The sequence below is a fragment of the Anomalospiza imberbis genome, chromosome Z (assembly GCF_031753505.1).
Source record: "Anomalospiza imberbis isolate Cuckoo-Finch-1a 21T00152 chromosome Z, ASM3175350v1, whole genome shotgun sequence".
In the NCBI taxonomy this organism is placed as follows: Eukaryota; Metazoa; Chordata; class Aves; order Passeriformes; family Viduidae; genus Anomalospiza; species Anomalospiza imberbis.
The window spans coordinates 837,223-862,147 of record NC_089721.1 but is presented as its reverse complement, the minus strand read 5'-3'; the positions used below and the strand labels follow the sequence as shown (position 1 = coordinate 862,147).

At 46.7% G+C, this 24,925-nt stretch overlaps 1 long non-coding RNA gene across 2 annotated transcripts; it reads right to left on the bottom strand.

Moving 5' to 3' along the window:
- Positions 1–11,779: 11,779 nt before the first annotated feature.
- LOC137464635 (uncharacterized) lies at positions 11,780–19,634 on the bottom strand. 2 transcript variants are annotated; one of them, XR_010994325.1, is made up of 4 exons: positions 19,335–19,634; positions 16,580–16,922; positions 13,927–14,157; positions 11,780–12,318 (listed from the first exon to the last, which is right to left on the bottom strand). It is a non-coding gene; the product is annotated as an uncharacterized lncRNA (long non-coding RNA). The 2 variants fall into 2 exon arrangements; XR_010994326.1 differs by having other exon boundaries at positions 13,927–14,108.
- Positions 19,635–24,925: the final 5,291 nt, after the last annotated feature.

Here is a 24,925-nt window from a genome sequence, read left to right as displayed (position 1 = left end):
GACTTCCTAGCGCCAGGCTTGGCAGGGCAGCAGAACTCCCCAGGGGTCCCCGTCCTGCACGCACTCCCACGGAGGAGCAGCTCCTTTTTCACAGAATAACTGCGGGCGGATGAGTTGCTTTAAGGTCACTCACTCTCTGAGGCAGTTATCGTGTCGGAAGTAGGAGCTGGGACTCTTAAATCATGGCTGCTATAACCAAGCCCAGCTCAAATCCAAAGGCAAAGCCACATCCAAAACGAATGCACCCAACTAAACGTGACACCCAGGTAGAGCACACATAAAACCAACATCCCATGCAGGCAGGGCATCCCCGGGGTGTATCTCCTGGATCCCTAAATTTGGAGTGGGCAGGAGGGCAGGGATAATTTAAGTGCCCAGTTGTGCTTATATTCATATGAGCAGGTCAGGGATGCTACAAACAGGCCTGGAATTTGCAGAATCTACATCTAAATTAGTCAGAAAGTGGCTAGATTTGGGTGTAGCCTTATTAAATGTTACCAAGACTACACCTAGCCAGGTACAAAATCTGCTCAAAATCCAGAAAAACAGTTGGAAAAACACTGGGGAGGGGAAGAATGCTATTTGCTGGCATCAGAAAGAATAATTTAATAAGCCTTGTTACAAAGTTGGAGCCTGAGGAAGGCAACTGGCTCCTTCCTTCACCTCCAAATAATTAAAGGTAGGAGGGGAGTTCAGGGCACAGCACTACAGTCTTTGGGTGATCAGAACAGCATCAGCATTTGGTTCTGCACCTGCAAAGAAAGACCCATTGCTTTTAAAATTATGCCTTCTGCACCCTGAGAAATGGAATTTGGGTAATATTTTTATTTCAACACTTTGTCCTACTGCCGCTGGAGTGACCTCAAATACACTGAAACTGATTTCCTCACTTCCTCAGAGAACCTCAATTTCTTTTCACTGTGATGTATATAGTAAATCAGGAGGGAAAAAAAAAAAAAGAGTTACTTCTCATTCCAATATCTGCTGGTGAAAGACATGTTGGACACATTCAATAATCCATACGTTATACTTTTTAGTTTTTCAAAACTCGCCAGGCTGTTATAAATGAGATTAAAATCTCCTTTTTTAATTTTCTCCGTTGTAGCTCCACTTGCCTCAGCACTGACAGCTACGATTACTTTATTGTCATGAAGGAAGTGACAGAAAGCACAGTGTGCTGTGTGCTGCGAGGAGGTGGAGGACAGGAATGGGGTCCAGGAGTTAATATAATTTTTTTGGCCCTGCCATAGGTTCTCCAGGTGACCTTGGGCACCTGCCTTTCCTCATGAGTAGGGACCTGGGCTTTGGCACCTCTGATTTCCCACAGGTACAGCTGGGCCATCAGCACTTGCCTGGGTTTGTGATCTCTGCAGGTGAAAACTGCCCCAGAAGTGCTAAATATTAAATAACTGATAAAGAACTGCTTTCCAATTAACCCTGCAAACTTGTTTAAACACACCATATGTATGTGCCCATATGGAAAACACAGAAACAAGCTTAATGAAGCTGATAAGTATGGGAAAGGGACGCGGGCTGAGGGGACGCTTGGAAAGCAGAGTGATACCCGCAGCCTGCCCTGCTCTGGATGTATTGCTCAAATGTCACCCTGGGCCAGAAACCTGTCCTGAAATGCACGAAGGGCACTGTTAATCCGTGAGGAGAAATAAAATATGTTTGAGTCACAGAATTCAAGAATTGTTTAGACTGGAAGGGACCTTAAAGCTCATTTCGTTCCACCTCGTCTGTCAGGGCTGGGACACCTTCCACCAGACCAGGTTGCTCCAGTCCTGTCCAGCCTGGCCTTGGACACTTCCAGGGATCCAGGGGCAGCCACAGCTTCTCTGGGCACGCTGTGCCAGGGCCTGCCCACCCTCAGAGCCAAGGATTTTTTCTTTCTACGTAGTCTAATTCTCCCCTAATTTAGTTTAAAACCATCACCCCTGGTCCTGTCACTTCAGGCCCTACTAAAAAGCCTCTCCCGGTCTTTCTTCTAAGCCCCTTTTGAGTGTTGAAAGGATTTATACAATGTGTTACATTTGTATAATGTGTTTGCACAACGTTTTGCATCCCTCCTGCCAAACACATTAGGTCCTGGATGTAAAATCCCGCCGAGCCCACCCTCCCCAGCCCCAGACCTCCGTTCTCACGGGGGTTTCTGGGGACCTCTCCTGAACCCAGCTGGCTTTGAAGAGCTAAAGCCGGGTTAATTTGCATTGCAATTCAGCCTTTGACAGACAGTTGGAGCCAAGGCACTGTTAACCTAATTGTTTTGCTAACAGCACCAGGGTGTGAGACTCACCAAAGGCACTTCCAACAAAGGGGATAAAACCAGACTTGGGGAAAAAAAAAAACCCTTTTCCTGACATCATTACCGGGTACAAACAAACAGAGCTGATCCCTCTTCATACACTTTCCAGGCGAGGGTCAATAACAAACACACTTTGCTCTTTTGGGGGTATGTCTCTCCTTTTCACAGCAGTGAAAAGCCAGTCAGGGGAGGTAGGAGAGAACAAGCCAGGCTGAAGGCAGGGGCAGAGGCAGCGCAGGCTGGCTCCTGGCACTCTCCCATCCTTTTGTGCACATTAGGAATAGCTAAGCTTGTGGCCCTGCTTCTATTTTTATTCATTATTTTGAGAGCAGAGCTCTCAAGCAATGCTCAAAGTCTGGGTTGTGAAGCCGTTTTGGCTGTAGCCAGTCTCCTTCCACTCCAGCAGCTCATGTCAGGAGAGCAGATTCAAGCTGAGACCCAAGGTCTGCAAAGAAAAGCATTCTTCAGGTAACCTCTCTGTGTGGTGAGTGGCACAGGGAGACAAGGATCCCGTGCTCACTGCTGTCACACAGCCCGGCAAGCCAAAATCACCATTTCAGTGCAGGTGCTCCCGGCTGCTGGCAGACATTCCAAGGCTGGTCTGTTGGAAAAGGATGCAGTACAAGTGGGGACAAGGGGAAATTCACAGAACCCACCCCTGGGCTCAAACAGCAGAGGGATGTGGGCCTGCTGGAGTGAACCCAGAGGAGGCCACGGAGCTGCTGCCAGGGCTGGAGCCCCTCTGCTCTGGAGCCAGCCTGGCACAGCTAGGGCTGTGCAGCTGCACAAGAGAAGGCTCCAGGGAGAGCTCAGAGCCCCTGCCAGGGCCTCAAGGGGCTCCAGGAGAGCTGCAGAGGGACTGGGGACAAGGCATGCAGGGACAGCACACAGGCAGTGGCTGCCACTGCCAGAGGGCAGGCACAGATGGGATATTGGGAACCAGGAATTGCTGGCTGGGAGGGTGGGCAGGCCCTGGCACAGGGTGCCCAGAGCAGCTGGGGCTGCCCCTGCATCCCTGGAACTGTCCAAGGCCAGGCTGGACAGGGCTTGGAGCACCCTGGGACAGTGGAAGGTGTCCCTGCCCATGAAAGCAAGGGCTGGAATTTTAAGGTGCATTCCAGCCAACACCATTCTGTGAGAAAAATGAGAAGAAAGCCTGGTGAGATGAGGTGTTTCCTTGTCTGTACCAGCCATGAGGAAAACCCTTCCTCTCTCAAGCCCTGGGGGTTGGGCCATCCAAATCAAATGTCCACCAGTGCTGTCCCTGCGGGGGCTCATTCCAACATGGGAATATTTGGGTTCATCAGGGCACTCACACATGCCTGACTCTGACTATGTGCTTTGGTGGCTGAAATTTTGCTAGATTTATGAGCTGACCACACAGCTGTTGCAGTGTTTAGGTTGGTGGCTAGAAAGGGGTTAAACACATGGTAGTCTTCCTTATGCTAACATAAAGGAAATTATGTATATATAAGTGCATATTAAAACTCTGTGTTTCCCTAATTTTAGTAGGAGAATTTGCTGTTTGCAATGTAAGATGATGGTGTAGCTACATCCATCAAAGAGGGATGTAGGTGGTGCAGGGATCAGGACCCAGTGTGCTGCAGGGGAAGGAAGAGAGGATGTGGGCTGCTGCCAGAGGGAAAGCGCGGCAACCTGGGATGCAACAGGAAAGTGCTGCTGGCCAAAAGGATCTGGTGTCCCATGACCACGGCAAGCTAAGGTGGGCCACGGGAGCAGCACCTGCCCTCCATGGCCTCTCCGGTGGTCACTCACTGCCACACTCAGTGTCCACAGAGCTGCCACACCTCTGCCCCTCAAATAACCCATGGCAGCAGTGCTGTGTCACCAGTGGGCCCAAGGGTCAGCCCAGCTCCTGATGAATGCCACCAGTGGGATTTATGACCAGGAGGTGAGAGGGATTTAGGTCAGACAGTCTGGGAGAGGATGATGGTGGAGCTGGGCAGGAGAAGAGCACAGTGTCACTAGGGAGCCACAGGCCAGGCAGAGGAGATGCAGGGCTGCTGGAGGGAAGATGTAAAGCGGAGGAGTGGAGGCAGCTGCAATATTTGATTTTACAGATAAAGGAAAGCTTGACAATCCCTTTAGCTGGGACGTGCTATGCTGAGAAAAAGGCTGACTTCTTCCTCCAGCAGTCCATCCTAGAGATCCCGGTGCCTTTGGCATTTGCCTGCACCTAGCTCCTTAGGATATAGCAGAGTCTGACTCAATGTTAATAGAAAATATGTGATGTTAATGCACCACCTTAGTTGTAACTCTTCATTTGTACTGTACAGGTATTTCTGTGTTTCAGATGTCCAAATTAGTAATACAATTTTTTAAATTTGTTTTGGTGTGTAAGCTCTCAGAAAGTGAATTTTTTCTTTCTGTTACAGCGAAGTAGCTCTGCTGGAACACTTTAAAGATAAGCGCATGTGGACAGTATAGCTGGTATCCCTCTTTCAGTATTTCAGTTTCAGTAGTGTAAATCAAAAACCTCTTTATTTCAAGTAAGTACCTTTGCATGAACTGAAATGTTTTATTTGTAGTAACCTGTAGCTGGCTATGGGGTAAAAACAGGGTGTATGGAAAGAGCTGGGGCCGACATGAGAAACAGGGGTATTTGTTACCCTATGATTCCTCCTGACACCTCAGAGGAGACCCAGACTTTCTGGTTTCAGCCACATTTGCCTGCAGACCTACCCATGGCAGGGAGATTGGAACCAGAGGATCTTTAAGATCCCTTCCAACCCAAACTACTCTGTGCTTCCACGATTCTAGGACCTCAGGGTGCATCCCAAGTGAGGATCCACTGCCTCCTGGACTCTGACATATTCAACATTGCAACACCACTGCCCAGGAGCGCTGGGGAAGGGTGGGGTGTCCATCACTTAAAAGCTGCATTTTAGTCCTAATGTTATCAAGCCAGAATTCTGGCTTTAGGGGGATTTATCAGCTCCTGAGAGATGGGCTACTCAGATGCAGTCACAAGGCAGGGATGTGCCCTTCCTCTTTCCCAGGAGAGGAGACTGAGGCGTCACTACCCTGCAGATCAGTTTACCAGCGGGAGGAGCCCACAACACCCTCACTAAAATCAAACAAAACCACCCCAAACCCTTTTTGGCAGAAGGAAACAGTTGTAAAAGGGATGGGAGAGCAGCAAGCAGAGCAAGAGGAAAAACTCCAGCTTCTGTATTTCCTATTGCTGGCAGGTAGGGGTGTAATTTTGGAGTTCCTTCCTTTTTAATGGGATAGGTCGTAACCTTACCATCATTTATGTGTCTCTCTGTATTTATTGCAGTGGCCTGGCCAGATGCACTGTGGAGCTGATTTCTCTCCCTCAAACATTAGTCATGTCCTCACAGATGGCAATATAACAGCTTATGCTTTTCACAGACTTTACCAAGCAAAATTCCCAGTGACACTAATGGGAATTTTGTCCAGTCAGAGACAGGGACCAGCCTGTTGTAAAAAGAAAATTTCCATGTTTATGGTGAGTTGTTCAGCATCAGTGTTCCTCTTTCTAACCAACAGCTTGACATAAATAAATAACCCAACTATCAGACATCTGCAATCAAGGACTTTATGAAGCCCTGACCTTTTGCATTTGGAATGTCACAACCGCACAACAGTCTGCTTCAAGGAACACAGTTTGGATTTCTTGTCCTCAAATCCAATACAAATACTCACTTAAAATAACAAAATTACTAGATTCTTCTTCATATTGCAGCTCTCTGGGAACATTATAGGTCTAGATTACAGTATTTTGGACTTACATATGATATATCTTTTTGGGGCATTTGAGAGAGAAGGGAGAAGATGCAAATAATTAAAAGATGCTTCAAAATCAGGACAGCAGAGGCAAGTAACATCTTTTATCTGCAATGACTTAGTCACAAAATACTTGCATGGCTGGAGAAAAAGAAAAGGTAGATGTTGTGCTAGGAGGACACAATTGAGAAGTGAAGCATCATTTTTCAGCAGTAATGATCCAGGTGGAGTAATTAACCACTGGTTGTGGTGGATGTTTTGTCAATAATAATTGTGAAATGAGGTTTTGGTGGTATTCAGCAGATGAGCTCCAGCTGGTTTAAACCTGTACGGGTGCAGGGAGTCTTTCTGCCCCGAGTTACTCAGGTGGGTAGTCTAGACAGTAGGAATAGCTCTTCATACCCGATAATTTATGAATTAGTAGGGCCAGTGCATTAAAACAGATAATTGAAAAGTCCTCATTTGTCTAAATGTAGGGTTGGGATTCTTTAATAACTTTTTACAAATATTAAACCAAACAGAAATGCTTTCATGACAGTCTTGCACATGGCTTAGTTCCAGGAAAAGCAACCTGCTGGGAATTGATTTTTTCTCTGAAATTTCCAAGTGATGGAAATTGCTTGAGAATGGGAAAGTAGCTAGCACTAAAAAAAAAAACAAAACTGAAACTCTGTCTGATAGTCACTACCTTCAGGATGAGAAAATTTCCTTCAACTTCATGTAAGGGAGTTTCAGGCAAACAAGAAATATAGGATTGGGCAGGAACTGACTTCCCTGATTTCACAATCCAAATTGCATAAAGTGAAGAAAAAAAAGAAGTATTAGAAGTAAAGTGTAATTTAAAGATTGGATTTTCAAAAGCACATTACCCAAACCTGCACATTCATTTTATCTGGAGGGAAGAAGGCACGCCATCTGATAGCAATGATTAATCCAAAGGAGGCCCAGACTTGTTCTCTTCATTTAAGAGGAAAAATTACATATTCTGTGAGGAGGTAAAAACAGCTGTACTGACTGAGATACCTGTGGCTCTTCTAGAGATTGCAGAACATGGGTCACCATCACCCATATGTGTTAATATCTGAGGTTTTTTTCAAAGACATAAAAGTAGCTTTAGGTCTGAAATATCCAAAGTGTATTGGAGACATTCTTTTTTTTTTTTTTTAACTTTATGTTTTTTGGGAGTCTGCTGGCATCATTTAATGACACAAAGCCATTTACAGCAAAGGGGAAAAGTTCACTGTAATGGGTCCTAGGCTAACTGTGCCTTCAAGTTCAGAGAAAGACCTTAGATATTAAATTGTATCAATTACCATCAGCAAAATTAAAAAGGCTTTTTTTGTTTGTTGGTCCTAGTGAGGGTACTTAATTGTGACCTCATCCCAGTGCTTTCCAACACTCACCTGCCTCCCAAATCACAGAGACAGGGAAGAGCACTTCACAAAGAATTAAAGGATGGGTTTACAGCCATTGTTTAAAACCATAATTAACACAGCGTTTAAAGCAAAAGTGAGACAATTACCACCTCCTAAAGCCCTTAAGAAATCTGAGCAGCAGACCTCCTGCCAGACTTTCTGATATCACAGGCACCATAAACAAAGCTTTGCAAGAGCCATCTCATTCACAGCCCTGACAGCTATTGTCCTTACGTGTTAAGTATTATTATTATTATTATTATTATTATTATTATTATTACTCTCTCTGTTTATGGTGATGTGCTAGGAAGTCAGGAACTCGGGTTTCTCAAGACCTTACTGACTCCTACAAAGAGTAGCCTCACCTCCAAAGGGTGCCTGTCAGTGGGGTTCAGAGCTCTCAGGGCTTCTCCACCAGCACTCGGTCAGTCGAGAAGATCACAGGATCCTGGGATGGTCCAGGTTGGAAGGGATTTTAAAGCTCATCCAGTCCCACCCCCTGCCATGGGCAGGGACACCTTCCTCCAGATCAGGTTTCTCCAAGTCCCATCCAACCTGGCCTTGGACACTTCCCATGATAAAAAGGACAGACAGCAAGGTCTCAGCTTCTTGGGTCACAGCTAGAAACATCATGACACATTGTCCTGACCCCCCTGGCGAGCCCCAAGTTGAGCCTCAGGGCATCATCTCCCTCTGTCTCACGTCAGTCTGCAGAACAGCAGGTAAGATAAATTGGTACTGCTCTGAAAGTCCCTTTAGTCCGGACTAGTTAAACTATTCTGCAACATATTCATTACAGAAAAATGTGGTAAATTAGATTAGGTAAAGCCAGAGAGCTCTCTTAATTGTTTTGACTTACCAGGAGCACAAAACGAGGCAGAGTCTCAGAAGAAAGGATTCATTTTCTGTACACCTGAACTATTTTAAGTGCTACCTCCCTGCCTACAGAGTCCTGCTGCAAATCACAGCTCTTGTCCCCATCAGGGCTCTCACAGAGCACTGGCTGGGATGCAGCCCTGGGATAAATGATGTGAGCCATGCCGCAGCTCTGGAGCCACTTGCAGTTGAACAATGGGAAATACGTGAAAATGAAAATCACAGAATTGTTTAGATTGCCAAAGCCTCCCAAGATCCTTGAGCCTAACTATTGCCCCAGCACTGCCCAGATCACCACCATCCCCTGTCCTCAAGTGCCACATCCACACAGCTTTTAAATCCCTCCAGGGACGAGGACTCCACCTGGAGTCCTCCGCCTGCTCCACCCTGGGCAGCTGTGCCAGGGCTGGACAGCCCTTTCAGGGAAGAAATTTTCCCCGGTTAGCAACTAGAGCTTCCCCTGGCACATTTTGAGTCCGTTCCCTCTCCTCCTGTCCCTGTTCCCTGGGAGCAGAGCCAGACCCTCCCCCGGCTGTCCCCTCCTGTCAGGAGTTGTGCAGAGCCACAAGGTCCCCCCTGAGCCTCCTTTTCTCCAGGCTCAGCCCCTTTCCAGCTCCCTCAGCCTCTCCTGGGGCTCCAGCCCCTTCCCAGCTCCGTTCCCTGCCCTGGACATGCTCCAGCCCCTCAGTGTCTGTCTGTCCTGAGGGCCCAGAGCTGTCCCCAGCACTGGAAGTGCCTCAGCAGTGCCAGCACAGGGGACATTTCAGAACACACAAGAACTTCTCAGCCCGTGGTGCTGTCGTGCTCAGACCATGCCAGTCTCAGCCCCGGTGGGATTCCCCACCACTTCTTCCTCTTCCTTGTCATCCTCCTCTTTCTCCTCTTCCTGTCGCCCTTCACCCTTAGCAGCCCCACACGCTGCCACCTCCATGCTGGCACATCCTGTGCCCACTCTGCTCCACAACACCCTTTTTCACCTGTGCCACCCCGTTCCTCAGTTTACCCAGCTATGACTGTGTTTACTAACAGGTTATTACCCCTCTGTCTTATTAATGCAGCACAGGTCAGCTACTGGCAGTCAGAAGGTGCAGTTTCTGCCCTCCCAGACTCCAAAGGGCACCCCACTGCAAGGCAGAACTAATTTTTTTTATTCACAGTTAACACATAATCCACGGTCTATCTGAAAACTAAACCAAGAAACAGCTAAAAGGGAGGAAACCATATAACAAACTTAATTTCTATCTCCCTACCCCCCAAAAAAGAGAAGAAAGCCTGTCATTAGATGACATGGTGTTAAAGGAATGCTGTAATGTACAGAAATCCCATGCCATTATATGTGCCCCTGAGGGCAGTGTGGATTTCTGCTCCAGCATCTGCCAAGGCACTTCATCTCTGCTCACCAGGCTGGATAGGAAAAATTCAATGCCTCATACACCATTTGACACTGATTGAAAACATTTATTTCAGTATTGGCACTTGCCTGGCTGGATTAGATGGCATTCACCCCACATATATTTTGACAGAAGAAAGCTAGATTTCTGGTCTAATTTTTTTAGTATCTCCTGAGGGTCTCTGAGAGGAGAAAAACCCCTTCAGAGTACAGTTCCTTCTCCTGGACACCCATTGCAGTGTGGGTGATACACACATGTGGGAAGCCTGCTCATCCCCAGGAGATGCCCAGGGAGCTGGGTGGTCCAGGTGCCACATGGGGTAAGGGATGCACTGCAGCTCAGACAGGTTTGTTTTGGGGATCGCTGCTTTGGGACCCAACAAACGAGTGCATCCTGGGAGGTCTGCAGCTGCACAGGGGAGATGGTGCCACTGCCCAGCTGGGAGCAGCTGTTTTCATGGGGTCAGAATAATTTTGGTTGGAAAGGACCTTGAAGAGCATCTCATTCCACCCCCTGCCATGGACCTTGAAAATTATCACATTCCACCCCCTACTGTGGGTTGGGACATCTTCCACCAGATCTTGTTAGTCCAAGCCCCATCCCTGGACACTGGCCTTGGACACTCCCAGGGATCCAGGGGCAACCACAGCTTCCAAGCTCCAAGCCCCTGGCAGCTGAAGAAATCAGGATGTCCTCTTGCAAAGACCTGTGTCCTATTGCCATCTCCCTCTCTCTGGGTGCAAGTCCTAGGAATCCTGACCCCTTTTCTACTGGCAACTCTTATTTTTTTTTTTTCAGTGGCAGCGGTATTGTAAAAGGTCTGTGTTTTTCTTCTTTTCTGACTCAAGAGTTTTACTGATAGGAATGGAGGAGGCTGTGAGTTGTAGAGGTTGAAGCTGTGGAAGGGAAGTGAAGAAGAACAGCAGAAATACAACGACAGTCAATGCACAAACACCAGAAATCCTATGAGACCTCTTTCCTTCTTTCTACAAATTTGGGAGCCAAACTTTCCTGCCTGGAAGCAATTTCCTGTGCCCCACTGTCTTTCATGTCTGCCTGCTCCCTCTCTACCACCATCTCCGTTATTTGTCTGGAGATAAATCTTTCAGTCTCACTCAGGTGGCCGGGTGAGCCATCATGGTTTTGTGCTGGCAGGCATCACTGGGAGTCACCAGCCCCATGTCTGATCTGCAGACAATTACAAAAGCATTTGAAACCCTTTATGATTCCCCATTGCTTCCTCTTCCCGATTTCTACTTCCCTCTTCCTGCAGTTAACTGAGTATTGCTCACAGAGAGCTGAACTTTCCAAACCAACACATTTTTAATATTTAAATTACTGTGCTGCAGGTAGCAGGGAGCTCCATATGGCACTGAGAAACCTACACCTCTGGAGCCAGGGCACAGCCTGACATGGCAGATGTAGAGGTGAGGGTGAATACTGTGCCCCAAGGACACAAGAGGGAGGATTGCCCTTGAGAGCAAAACAACTTGCATCAGCCAGAACACCCAGTGCTTCGGGCTCAGAGCTACAGGGTCATTAATAAACACAGACAGAGGGAGAGACAGAGAGAGGGTCTAGAAAGATCATACATCTGCATTATAACCCGTCATCATATGCGTTGTAACCCTCACACAAGCTCTTATATATGAAATAGTCCCTCAACAGCCTCCTTGGGAAATAAAGTGCTGTCTGCTAGAAGGAAAACATTCAATAAAAAAGGTCACTTTTGTGAACGAGGCTTTGGAAATAGAAAAGCACTTTTACATCATGAGTATGGTGAACACTGAAGAACACACACAGGGCAATTAAAGCCAAATTAAATTCTTTTGGTATTTGCCTGATAATGGCATTAGGCCCACATTTGCACTTCTACACGTACATACCTAAGTGAGATGTGCCTTCTTTGTAGTTCCCCAACACCTCTTCTTGAGCTGGCATTTGTAAAATGATATTTCTATATTTACTTAAGCATCTATTTAAAGAGGAGCCCCTCACAATTACTCACCACACAGATAGATGACACTGTTTGGCTGTGTTTATTTAGTTTCTATTAGTGATTGGCAAAAAGTCTATTGTGGCTTCAAAGCAGATATAGATGAATGACCCGTTGATCATAAAATAAAGTATGATGATCCCTTCTAGGCCTTGTGGAAAATGGCATGCGAAGGGGACATGTATCATTATCTCATCCTGCCACTTTGTGATATAATATAAAATCCTGTTGTTCTGGTAGGTTTGGCTCAAAAGAAGATGCACATACAGTGTTGGCAGTCTAAGGTATAGAATGAGAGCAATTCAAGGGAAGCTGTCAGCTTCAAAGCGTGAGTTCATTCGTCACTGCAGGTGAGACATCTTCCTACAAGTCCTTTGTCAGTGATGACGGACAAAATATGAGCCATCAGAATGTTAATGTCAAATTTTTGGCTTGCTGTTACCTGCTGGTACATGGTTCATCCTCTGGGAACTCAAGCACAGGCTGTCCTTTGCTCAGCTTCACTCATCCAGAGCTGGGTCATGGAGTGATGTGGATGACACAGACAGAGCAGCATCTGAACTGTGATCAAAGGACACATGAAAATTTACTCTTTGCCATCATGTATTTCACTGCCCTGAGTAGCTCCGCTCACAGAGAGTTTGCAGAGTGCCTGATCTGCCCTTTTTTTGGTTTGGTCATTGGGGCAAATACTTACGAAGTCTGGCTCCAGGTGAATAGTTCTTAATTAATACCTTTTCAGCAGATTTAGCCTTCCAGGTGAGGTTGGTTAGGGCAGAAATTGGTGTTGTTTATGCTCAGAGGAGTTAGCAGCAGAACTGTACCATGGCACCCAGACGCTCCTTGCTCAGGAAATAGATCTGGTACTGACTTGTAAGCTCTTCCTCCTGTGTAGCTCAAATCTCTCTCCCAAGTGTCACGAGCAACAAGTGCAGGAGGATGTGTCTGTGTTGGAAATCAATGTTCACACTGGTGGGAGGGCATTTTTGCTGATACTCATTAGCCCTGCCAGTAAATCCTCAAGTCTGACCAGCTGACCATCTCCTTTTTATTTCCAAGGTGTTGGTCCCTGGCCCTCTCTTGTCATGCCCACCCACCTGGATGCTGAGCAATCCATGGAGCAATCCTTCCTCCTGAGGAAGAAGAAGAGGCCAATCCTGCCTCTTGAGAAAGAAGAAATCCTCCAGGACTGAGGGGGTGCTAACACTGATAGATCATAAATAACACTAATTATGATTTTCTTGTGAATTTTCAAAATGTTATGGGTGAGATGAAGACAAAAGCAGAAGACTGAGTTTCCTAGTGCTCATGCTGTAGTCCCATGCTTTGTGGAATGCTGTGCAAACCCAGTATGCACAGTCAAAACAAGTGCCCAGTGAGATTATTTAAAATGAGGTGTCAAAATAAACTAAAGTACTTTTAATACACCTGGAAACAAGACTTGCTCCCGTGGGAGGGAGAGCATCCTCAATTTTTACTGGTATCAGGGAGACCTTCAAAATACCTACAGCTTTTGTTGTAAGTACATTTGTGCTAGAACACCTTTAAAGATAGAGGTGTCCCTGCCTGAACATTTGTGTTTGGTCTGTGCAACACCGCAAGCACCTTGTTTCCCTCATGGTGACTTTGCTGGAAGATGGATGATCATGGGCCAGCTATGAGGGAAGTGAGCAACAAAGGGAAAAATCCTGGGGAGAAAGTCCAGGGAAGAAAGAGGAGCAGCCCAATTTCAGTCCCAGTGCATACCTCATGCAGAGGACTTCAGGACTTTATGGAAAGAGCAACCAATCAAAAATATCACAGTTTCTGGTGGCCATATGTGGTTGTAGGATATACACAACAAACAGACCCTTTCTGCACTTCCTGGCGGGTGAGCTTGTCTCTTCTGGGCAAGGTGACCCCAGCAGTTTTTTGTCCCCAGACTCCCAGTAGAGACTGCAGGATATTTTTATTTTAAATTGAGAAATACACTTCTGTATCATGCTGGCAGTTTTGTTAATTTTTACTGTGGATCTGTGGTTTCTTTCCTCTGAAGTGTCATGTGCTATTAAGGACATACACACACACACACACACACACACATATATATATATATATATATTTTTTTTTTTTTTTTTTAATGTGTATACTACTGCAGTCAGTCATGATACATCCTTTCCTTATATTCACCAAGAATACTCCTTGTAGACCCAGGTTTTGCTGAAGGCTGTTCCTCTCCAGTTGGGACTTACTGACGTTACACAGTCAGACGCTGGATGAATTTCGTTGTTTATCCTTGCCTCTTGATGATGATGCTGTCTGAAGGTTATCTGCTACAATGATTTCATAATCCTTTTGAGTCTCTTTCATATCTTCAAAAGGCAGGAAACAGGGTTTTTTAGCTATTCAAGAGCCACTTGTCTGCAGGTAAAGAATTTAACAGCTTGTGGGAGTGCTACTTACTGCCAGCAATAATGTGATTGATCTTTCCTGGAACTGCAAAAATGATTCTTAGAAGTGACATTGTGGAAGGCAAAAATTGAGCTATTTTCTTTCACTTGTCTACTAGGAACACTTAATACAAGAAAATAAATACCTAGTATTGAAGAGTGACCTGTCTCCTTGCATTTGCTTCTTGCAATTCAATTGTTAACTTTTGGGGGACATTGATGGTTTTATTTGCATTAAGATTTGGAATAGAAAAGGAACAGCTTGCTCAAGGACTTTCCAATTTAGATGTTTTTAGAAGAAAAAGAGACATGTTTAGAGTTAACTTCATTTTCTTTTTTGGGGACAGGAGGATTTAAGAGCAAAACCCAAATTGCGTGTAGTATTGTACAACATTTGCATCCAGATGGTTAGACTGGCTTATCTTTATTCCGAAATGTGTATGTAATGGGCCCCAGTACGTGATTTTGGCATGGTTTTCATTCAGAGCTACCTGGTGAGCCCTTCTTGTGTATGCACGTAGAGGTATTCATCTCAGAATCCAGGGGCCCATGCTGTTCTGTCTCGAGGTCATGGTGCTGCCTTCCCATCCCAGGCACAAAAAAAAAAATAGGCAGAAAAACAGAGTTAAAATGTTGCAAAGTACCCAAATTAAACAATATCCATAGTCTTGACTGAGCAGAAACATGGCTTTGAGTGACCTGGTCTAGAGGAAAGTGTCCTGGCCCATGGCAGTGATGATATTACGGTCTCTTTCCACCCTAAGCAGTCTGGAACTCAAATTATCACATAGAACACTTTAATAAGTTGCTTGACTGGCTTCTGGTGTCCCACACTAAAATGCTTTGGATTCTGGAGTTGATTTTGTCTGGTGAAGGACCACCCAATGTCCTATCTTCCCACACTTCAGAAAAAAAAAATACCTTTTGTAGGCCAGAAATACCTTTATGGCTCAGCATGTCTACCTACCATACATGGGACATGGCCTTTGTCTCAAGAATAAACTAATGGAGGTGAGAGCTCACTGGCAGGAGGGTTTTATTCCAGGAGAGCTTCCTAGCACACTGTCCTTGAAGAAAAGGGAAACCGTGTTTCCTGTGGGTAATCCCCCAGGGAGCTGGGTGACAGAGTAGCTGACTTCAGGAGCTTCTTCCCAAGCCTCATTTCTCATCTAGTTTCCTAAGAGGAAATGAGACTTCTGTTATCTTGGTCTGATGCTCTCATCGGCATGAAAATTATGATGTGAAAGTATTTACTGAAGCTTTTCTTCTGCCTAAAACAAATAAAAAAAAAAAAAAAAAAAAAGAAATTGTGTAGAATCACAGTGTGGTTTGGGTTGGAACTTAAATCCCATCCCATCCCATCTCCTGCCATGTGCAGGGACAACTTCCACTAGCCCAGGTTGCTCCAAGTCCAGCCTGGCCTTGGACACTGCCAGGGATGCAGGGGCAGCCCCAGCTGCTCTGGGCACCCTGTGCCAGGGCCTGCCCACCCTCCCAGCCAGCAATTCCTGGTTCCCAATATCCCATCTGTGCCTGCCCTCTGGCAGTGGCAGCCACTGCCTGTGTGCTGTCCCTGCATGCCTTGTCCCCAGTCCCTCTGCAGCTCTCCTGGAGCCCCTTGAGGCCCTGGCAGGGGCTCTGAGCTCTCCCTGGAGCCTTCTCTTGTGCAGCTGCACAGCCCCAGCTGTGCCAGGCTGGCTCCGGAGCAGAGGGGCTCCAGCCCTGGCAGCAGCTCCGTGGCCTTTTATTTCTATTGTTATCCTTGCTGATTGCTTGTTTTTGGATGTGCAGCCTGAATTTGCTCCCACTTCCCGAAGTGTCCCAGCTGCTGTCAATAGTTTGGAATGAGGCCCCTGGCAGGAGCCCTGCAGGTACAGCGCTCTCTGGCACAGCTTTTCCCAGCAGCTCACCACCCGCTGGTTTGTACATCGAAGTGTGGGGATTATCTGCTCATATAAATGTTTAATTTAGCAAGTATGGCTAGGTGATATTTTTAGTGGTGGTAGTTGTAGTAGTTTAATGTGAAAGCCTGCGGTTCATCAGCCTTTTCGGCCGTGTGTCTTATCTCGGAAATGTAAGCGTTGGCCGGGGGATATTGTACAATGTTGCCTTCATCACCCAGCACTTAATCTACTCGCGATTTATTTACTTTAGTAACTACAGGAAGCAAATAGCCTCTGCGTGTCTCACTTCAAGTAACTGAAATAGTGCTGTGTGACAGAGTATCACTCTGTTTGGACTCTTTCTATCCTTCTTAAGAAACAAATAATTCTAGAAAACCGACAAGGGAAAAAAAAAAAAAAAAAAAAAGCCACACAAAAAAACTATACAAAAAACAAAAGTTAAAATGCAGAGCCCCAGGCAATGCATTAAGTGAGGCTCTCTGTCCTGACTTTTCCAGGTACCTGGCATGGTGGAGGGCAGGCAGACAGAAAGCTCTTCAGCAGCTAAAACAAAATGTCAAAGTCCTTACAAAAATATCTTCTTCCAAACCACTAGCACTTCTTGCTTTATATATGGCGAAACTGGAGAGTTGATCTCTCCTTCAGTGTTTATTTTTGCTGGTATAATTAGCTGATTTTTCAACCAGTAATATTGCTTAGTAGTGACTTCCTTTAAAAAAATTGTTTTAGGCTGTGCAAATCTTCTTGGCTTTGTGTGCATACAATGACTTGAACTGGTAGGACCCCAATGTACTAAGGCAGTGCTGCTAATTAATTCTTGGCTGCAGAAGTCCTGATAAGAGTAAACAAAGAGTGAAATTAGCTCAGGAGAAGACACAGGAATTAGCAGGCAAACCCACATCCTTCCATGATATCATTGGGAATCCGCCCGTACTCCACCCATACGTTTGACTGAGCCCTGGCCGAAGGCAAGAGAGCTGATTTTTGGGAGGGTGAGCTGTGGATCCTAGAGAGACTCTGTGTAATTTATGGCCTGTAAGGATTTTATTCCCATTAGCTCGGAGAGCAAGATAATTTGCATTTACTCTCACACGGCGAAGCCAAAAGCCTGGGCCCCCACACCCACACTGGTCATCCCTGCACCACCCAGCAGAGCCCCTCGAAGCCCCCAGTCCTGTGAGATGGCTGTTGAGATGCACAAATCGCTGGTCCTGTGCTGCTTCAGAGGCTGTTTGTCTGAAAAGCTCTGTGCATGTCTGGGGAGGATTTTAGCAGCAGACAGGGAGGTGCTGTCAGCCCCCTGTGACAGCAGTCCTGGGCTGAGGAGAGCAGGGCAGTGATGCTCACTGGAGATGCTCCCCCAAATCCAGCAGACCTGGTACCATGGGTAACGCTTCCCCAGGACACCTCAGTGCTAAACTGCTGCCAAAATGATTTTTTTTTCCTTTGTATTTCCAAGGAAAGACTACAGTGAGGAGATGGTGAGAGACATCTCTCACACAGTGCTGGTGTGTGTTGCCATGACATTGAAGTAATTGCTGTTACTTTCTTTGAGACAAATTAATTCTTTCAGAATTAAGTGACCAATTTTGCCAACACTCAGCTGCAGGAGGAAAGGAATTTTCTGTAATTCAGCAAATAGATACATTATACCTATGCTTTCACAACAGCAGTGAAGCATTTTTTCCGTTCCCACTATTTGCTAATGCCTTGCAGTTTGCATTGGGAAATTGTGGGACTGATGATAGAACACAACAAAATGCAATCTTGACATTTTCCCTAAAGCACAGTAAGAGGGGAGCAGGACAATATAAAGGTGCAAGGTGGCAAAATTATGTCTAGACTGGCTACTTTGAAAAACAAATCCAGTTCCCCCTGGATGGTTTCCTCTGCGGTTTAAGCCACAGCTCTTTGACTCAGCGGACACGGTGGATGTTCAGATTTGCCATTTTGTGCAATGTTCTTGACCACACTCTTGTCAGAGCCACCTAAGTACCAACTGGCAGGGCCCATGTTCCCTTCTCTCATGTTTTACATTTCAGCAAGAACTGTTACATAAAAACCTCGTCCAGGTAATTCAAGGTAAAAAGCAATTAGCTAAAACCCAAGATCAGGTAAAACTATACAATAATAAGAAGAACGGAGTGAGCCTTGGCTTAGTGAGCACTGGGAAACTTGAGTGGGTTGAATAAGCACCCTGAAGCCTGGCTGTCCACTGCAGGTCATGGTGTTCCTGTGCCTGCTGTACTTAAGGTAGGATGAGATGTTTCCAGACAGTTCCTGACATCCTGTCTAGGCAGGAGATTACCAGTCTGCTGATGGGAGAGTTCTGCCCAAATCCTCCTGTTTAGAAGGTGTCCCATTCAGGATCTGGCAGTTTTTGCCCATCTCTTCTCTTGGATCCCCTCTATATTAAAAAAATCTCTATGGCAACAGAGGCTAAAATAACTCCTTGCCCAGGAGTTTTGGCTTTTGCGATGCAAAAAAAAAAAAAAAAAAAAGCAGCAACACCTCAGATTTCTTAATTGTTTTACATTTCTTTTGGAGTTTGGCATTAAAGGGGAAAAGGAAATACATAGGAAATATCTATTTTTCTTACCCATCTCGCCGATAGAAATACTGAGGTTAAAGAGATTTAACTCACAGGAAGACCACCCAGCCAGCCTGTGGGGGATCTGGCAGATGAACAAAGCCCTCCTGATTTATTAGCAAGCATCCCTCCTAGAAGATGCTGATCCTTCCTCCAGAGAAGGGGAATGGACCTTTAAATTACAGAGTTACTTAAGGATTTATTTTATGTTATATTTTAATCGGGTCATACTGCACCCCAAAGACTTTTCATATTTTACCTTTCAGCACCTGGTTGAGGGTGTTGGAAAATCCTGCTGGCCTTTGGTGGCTCCAGAAGCCTGATGGCCTCTGCTCTGCCTCCAGCACATTGCCCTGCCATGCCGTGAGCAGCCTTCCCATGTGAAACAAGGAGTCATTTTGCTGAGCCATGTTTTAGAGCAAGGTTTGGACGAGCATCTCAAATGTTTCCTTGAAATCCCCCCACCTCCGCGTCATCGGGATGACACTGGAAAGCAGCCAGAGCAAACAATCCCCATCCTCTCAGAGCAATGGCAGCCCTGCTGGGTGGCATCAGCCCCTCGTGCCTCCACCCTGTCTCTGGACATAAGCCCTTGTCCATCTGCCAAATCCAGAACTGGGTTATTGTTTCCATTGCTGCATCTCTGGAGTTCACTTGTTTTCCTGGAAACCTGTCCCAGATGTGTGAGGCTCTTGAATGTCCTTGGATCATGGCAGCTCTCTGTGAAACACATCTGAGAACTGGGCCCAATCCACTCCGGGGAAAAAATCCCAACAAATACAGGCTTTTGCAATAGGGCTGGAGCCCCTCTGCTCTGGAGCCAGCCTGGCACAGCTGGGGCTGTGCAGCTGCACAAGAGAAGGCTCCAGGGAGAGCTCAGAGCCCCTGCCAGGGCCTCAAGGGGCTCCAGGAGAGCTGCAGAGGGACTGGGGACAAGGCATGCAGGGACAGCACACAGGCAGTGGCTGCCACTGCCAGAGGGCAGGCACAGATGGGATATTGGGAACCAGGAATTGCTGGCTGGGAGGGTGGGCAGGCCCTGGCACAGGGTGCCCAGAGCAGCTGGGGCTGCCCCTGGATCCCTGGCAGTGTCCAAGGCCAGGCTGGACAGGGCTTGGAGCACCCTGGGACAGTGGGAGGTGTCCCTGCACATGGCAGGAGATGGGATGGGATGGGATTTAAGGTCCTTTTCCACTTAAATAATTCTGTCATTCCATGACTATGTGATATACCCATGTGCTTAGACCCTCGTTCCCAGGACAAAAGCTGCGGGGTTTCTTAGGATCTCAGGGAAGCCCAGAATAAGGAGGGGGACTGCATGGGAACCACAGCAAAGGAGAAAATGGGGACTGGTGGCCTGAGGGGGAGGACACTTCTGCGCAGAGTGGCTTGACCAGTGCATCCCCCTGCTTTACTAGACAATGCACTGTAAAGGCACTTTTCAGCTTTTACTACAATACAAGCATCAGTGCATGAGAGCAGCAGACAGACCACTAAATTGAGCCTCATAATTAGACAGCAACATATTAAATACAGCTTCTTCTTCTCTAAGAATGGCTGGCAAATAAGATCAGGCCAACCACTGTGTGTTCCTAAAACCTGCAAAGCCTTTTCAATTGTAAAATTTGTGACTTAAGTGCGAGAGTAGGAACTTGGTATTTGGTTCATACTAGATATGACGAGTTAGAATTGCCATGGAATTGGAATTCTGACTATTGTCAGAAACTATTTGCACTAAATACCCTGTGAATTAGCTTCTGAGTCAGCTCAGTGTATAAAGAAACAGAAGGAATCTATTTGGGACTATATGCAGTTGAAGAAAAAAACCTGTGGTAAAACCATTGAGTCCAGTTCTTCGGGGTAACTTTTTGTGTGCCCACAAATCCACCTGATCTCCTTCCAGGCCATGGGGGGCAGATGGGATGTGCTAAAAATGAGCGCAGGAAAGGTGAGCGCACAATTCACTCTTTCCTGTTTCGTACATCAGCTAATCTGTCATGCAGTCTGTATTGATTTGGCACCAGCCTTTTCTTTAATGGATTTCTGAAAAGTTTTTCTCTCAGCTGTTTGTGTTCTGAGCTGTTCTCTGGTTCCTGCAGAGCCCCAGCTCCCACTGGTGTGAGTGGGTCTGCTCTGTGGGCCTCAGGAAGCCCTGGCTTGGGCCAAGGTTTGCAGCTCTTGGCCATTATGCTGCATTTGATACATTAGCAAATAAATATGAAACAGCTGAGCATCAATATAGAATTCTTCTTTTTCTGAAGCCTCCTATCCTGTGAAATGCCTCCAATCTAAGTAGCAAGCTTACAGGAAGGTCCAGTGCATTACTCCTGTGGTTGCTGAGAAACCGGAGTCCTTTTGTTGAGCTGATTTCCCGGTAACGGGACAGTACCTGAGGTAAGGCCTCCCATGGCTGTTTGTGAAGTGAAATTATTTTGCTTTGCACAGTAAAAAATCACCTGACTGTCCCTGACATGACAGCATTTTCTGTCCTGATTCAAAAAAAAGAAATGGGAAATACTTTTTAAATTGAATGCCAGGGAAAAAAGCACATGGCAGGGATTGGTTTTAAGGGGAAGTTGACTGGCACAACACATATAGTAATTTTTATTATTACGGCACAAGTCATCCATCCTCCAGCATGTGAATGATTTTTATTTTGCCTCCAAAGAAGACAAGGAAGTCCCTATTGTCCACATGTGGCTGGCTGTGATTAAGCAGTGAAGGCACAGACCCCTTAACCCATGAAAATTCAAGCCACTGGCCCCAGTCCCTGCACAATGTCTGTCACGTGGCCTTCAGAAACACCAGCACGCATCCCTGCCATTGGCTTGTGTCATTTCAAAGCATAGCAAAATCAATTTTTAGAGGGACTCTCAGTGTATTGGAGGTGTCCGTGCCCCTCGCAGGAGGGCTGGACTGGATGCCCTTTAAAGGTCGCTTCCAACCCAAGCCATCCCATGGTTCCATGATTTCAGTGTGTTCTTGTTTTGTCCTTGCTGGTTGGGTGTGCCAAGGTCAGTAAAACCAGTACAGGAAGGAAAATGCAACTCTGGTAACCCACAGCACACCCTTCCCCCCCGTGCTCTGCAGAGCCCACCTTCCCCTTCCCTTTCCTCCATCTCCCTCCACCAAACGTGCACCAAGTCTGACACAGCCATCAGGCCACCAGAGGAGGTGGTTCAGTGGTTCACTGTGGGGCTTGGCTGAGCCCGGGCCCCTGGACATCACCCTGGAATGTGTGCCCTTCACCCCTGCCCCAGGGCACCATGTCTTGGCGTGAGCTCTCGGTGAGAAAGCTGCTAATTCCATCTGATGGTACAGGCTGGGGGTGGAGATCGTGTCTGGCTGTCCTGCTGAGCCACAGACCAGAATATGAGTTATATTTAATTGGCATTTACTCATCAGTGCCTCAGGCAGTCCTTTGGCCTCAAACCTTGCTGTGGGCAGCAAGAACTGCAGAGCCCCTGGAAGGGCCTGGCTGCCCTTGGATGTGTGAAGCCATTCCCCCCTGTCCTGTCACTCCAAGCCCTTGTAAATAGTCTCTCCATGTTTTTGGTGGCTCCTTCAGGCACTGGAAGGCCACAATTAGGTCGCCTCAGAGCTTGCCCACTGCAGGCTGAGCAATCCCAATTCTCTCAGCCTTTCCTGATACCAGACCTGCTTCATCCCTCTGACCAACCTGATGCTTGCTCCGGACTCTCTCCAGCAGCTCCACATCCTCCTGTGCTGGGACCCCAGGCTGGAGGCAGCCCTGCAGGTAGGGTCTCCCCGGAGCGGGGCAGTGGGCACAATCCCCTCAGAGCCCGTGGGCAGGTGTGTGGGGTCAGCCCAGTCCCTTCCCTGGGACGCTCTGGGTGCAAAGGCAACGTGAGTTCAGCAGCGCTGCTCCCCACCAGCTGGTTTGAATAAGTTATGGGCTGAAAACCTGGAACATTTGTTCTGGTGAATATTAACGTGCATCCCTGGGTGCTGATGTTTATCTGGCCAGGCCGTTTAAATGATTGGAAAGTGCATGCATGAGTTCAAAGTCACCAGCCAAGCTGTTGCCTTCCCCTGCCCTTACTCGTGTGCGTGTCAGGCGAGGCAAAGCTCCACTGGCCTGATGTTTTGTGTTTGGGCAGCTTCAAAGGCCTCTGTGAATGCATACAAGGTGCTTGCCTGCACAAAGCACCTCTGCCTGCGCTAAAATGAGTAGGACAGAATTGCATAAAGCTGGTTTCTTTTTTTTTTTTTTTTTTTTTTTTCCAATTGCCCTTTCCTTAACAAGCACTGATGGGCCACATGAAAATCTTGCCTCCCGTTTTTACTCCCTACAGCCATACTGATAATTTAAACATCTCACGCTTCAGGCAGGTCCCTGATGGCAAAAAAATTAATACTTTAATTAAAGTGGTTCAGACAGAGTCTCCCTCACTCCTCGGATGTTTGTTTTACAAAGGACATTTGTTTATAAGGCTCAGCTGGATTTTTCTTAAGAAGTTCCCTAAGCATTTCAGTTGCCATCTGTGCACCTTTGTTGTTCAAGTGCATTAGCAGAAGTTCCCCAGTTCCATCTAAACTGGTAAATTCATCCAGTCCCCACTTGATATCACCACAGAGCAGATGTTTGCGGAGTTGTTTAATCTCCATTAGGACACTGTGGTCAAAAGCCAAGCTTGCATCCATATGAAAACATGGCACAAGCAGCATGCTCTGCCTCTGCAGGTCTTTCCAGGCCAGGGGTGTCTGAGGCTGTTCAGAGCTGGATATTTAACATTTCTATGAAATCAGGCTGGCTGCATATCTCCCTGGAAACCTTGGGCTACCAAGGAGAACAATCCTCTTTCCTTGGTGTTTTGCACCCACAGGTTGTGTTGTTTTTTTCTCCCATCCATTTTGGGAGATGCAGAGATCACAGTGGTGGGGTACCTGGGGCAGAAGTTGGGACTAAGACTGGTGTTTATTCAAGGAAATATGTTCTGTGAAAGCCTTTCTTTTAATCACCTCAAGTGCCTCTAAAGGGATCTACGTTGCACCGTGTTTTGTCTGCAGGCAACGAGATGTGGACAGTTAGGCTCTCTTTAAATTACATCTGACAGAGAAATGGAATCTAGATTATTTTTAAATCTCCTTATTTCCCTTCTACATCTTCCAATCCATCTTTCTCAGTGACAGCTGGGGTGAAATGCCCGTCACAGAAGTTCCTCCCCAAGGGTAATTACAGGGAAGAGAAATTATTTTCTCCAACATTTACACAGCAGAAAAAAATAAGAACTACTTTTCTCATTCATTCCTTGAAAATTTTTCATCAAATAAATAAACCAGACGTGAAGAATCAAGCTTGCTCAGTGTTAGTGTCTCAGTCCTCCCTCCAAGTGCAATACTGTTGGGATCACAGCCAGGAATCACTCTTTTAAGTGACCTGATGCTTTGGGAGAAAAATTTCTCCTCGTAACACAGCTGGGTTTGTCTTTGTGCTCTGGCCCTACTGAAGACAACAGTGTTTTTATCATCAGCCTCGAGGGATTCACTGATCTCAAAGGATTCAGGCTTCCAGCTCCTGTATTTCGATCCACATTAGGTTTTGGCTGGGCTCTTCCTAACAGCCCTTCAATTTCAGGAACTCAGTTTCAGCCATGAACTACAACTGTCTCCCCCTGGAGAAGTCCATCCTTCCCAAGCCATGTGTCCCACAAGAAAAGGGCATGGAAGCAGCTGCAGGGTGCTGTCAGCCAGACAAAACTGTGAGCAACCCACATTTTCTGCCTGCGTCCCCTGTGGCCCCAGGAGTGATGAAGGTGGAGCAAAGAGGATGGACCAGCCTCTCTTCTCAGGATGGCAGGGTGGGATGCAATATGATATATAGCATGTTCTGCATGGCCAAAAGGTGCATGGTTTGGCTGGGATTAGCCTCCCCTAATTTTATTTAAAAATTAAAGTCTGGGCTGAAGTGATTGCCCAGAACTTAAATTACAGCAGGGACAAGGCCAGCACAGCCTTGGACACTCACATCCAGGACCACCCCCTCAGCTGGCATGGATGTCATGGCATGGCTCTCCACATCCCTGCACTGCTGTGAATGCAGAGAGCCCCAAGACAGCCCAGGATGTGCTGCTGGGGCAGTTCTGGCTGTGCTTTTCTGCCTCTTCCACCTCATCGGCAGTGACCAGGCAGTATTACAACACTTTGATGGGCAAAGGGGATCAGATCAGAACAGTCTGGGCTATGCTGTGGAACATCAGCATCTTTCCTGCCACCACACGCAG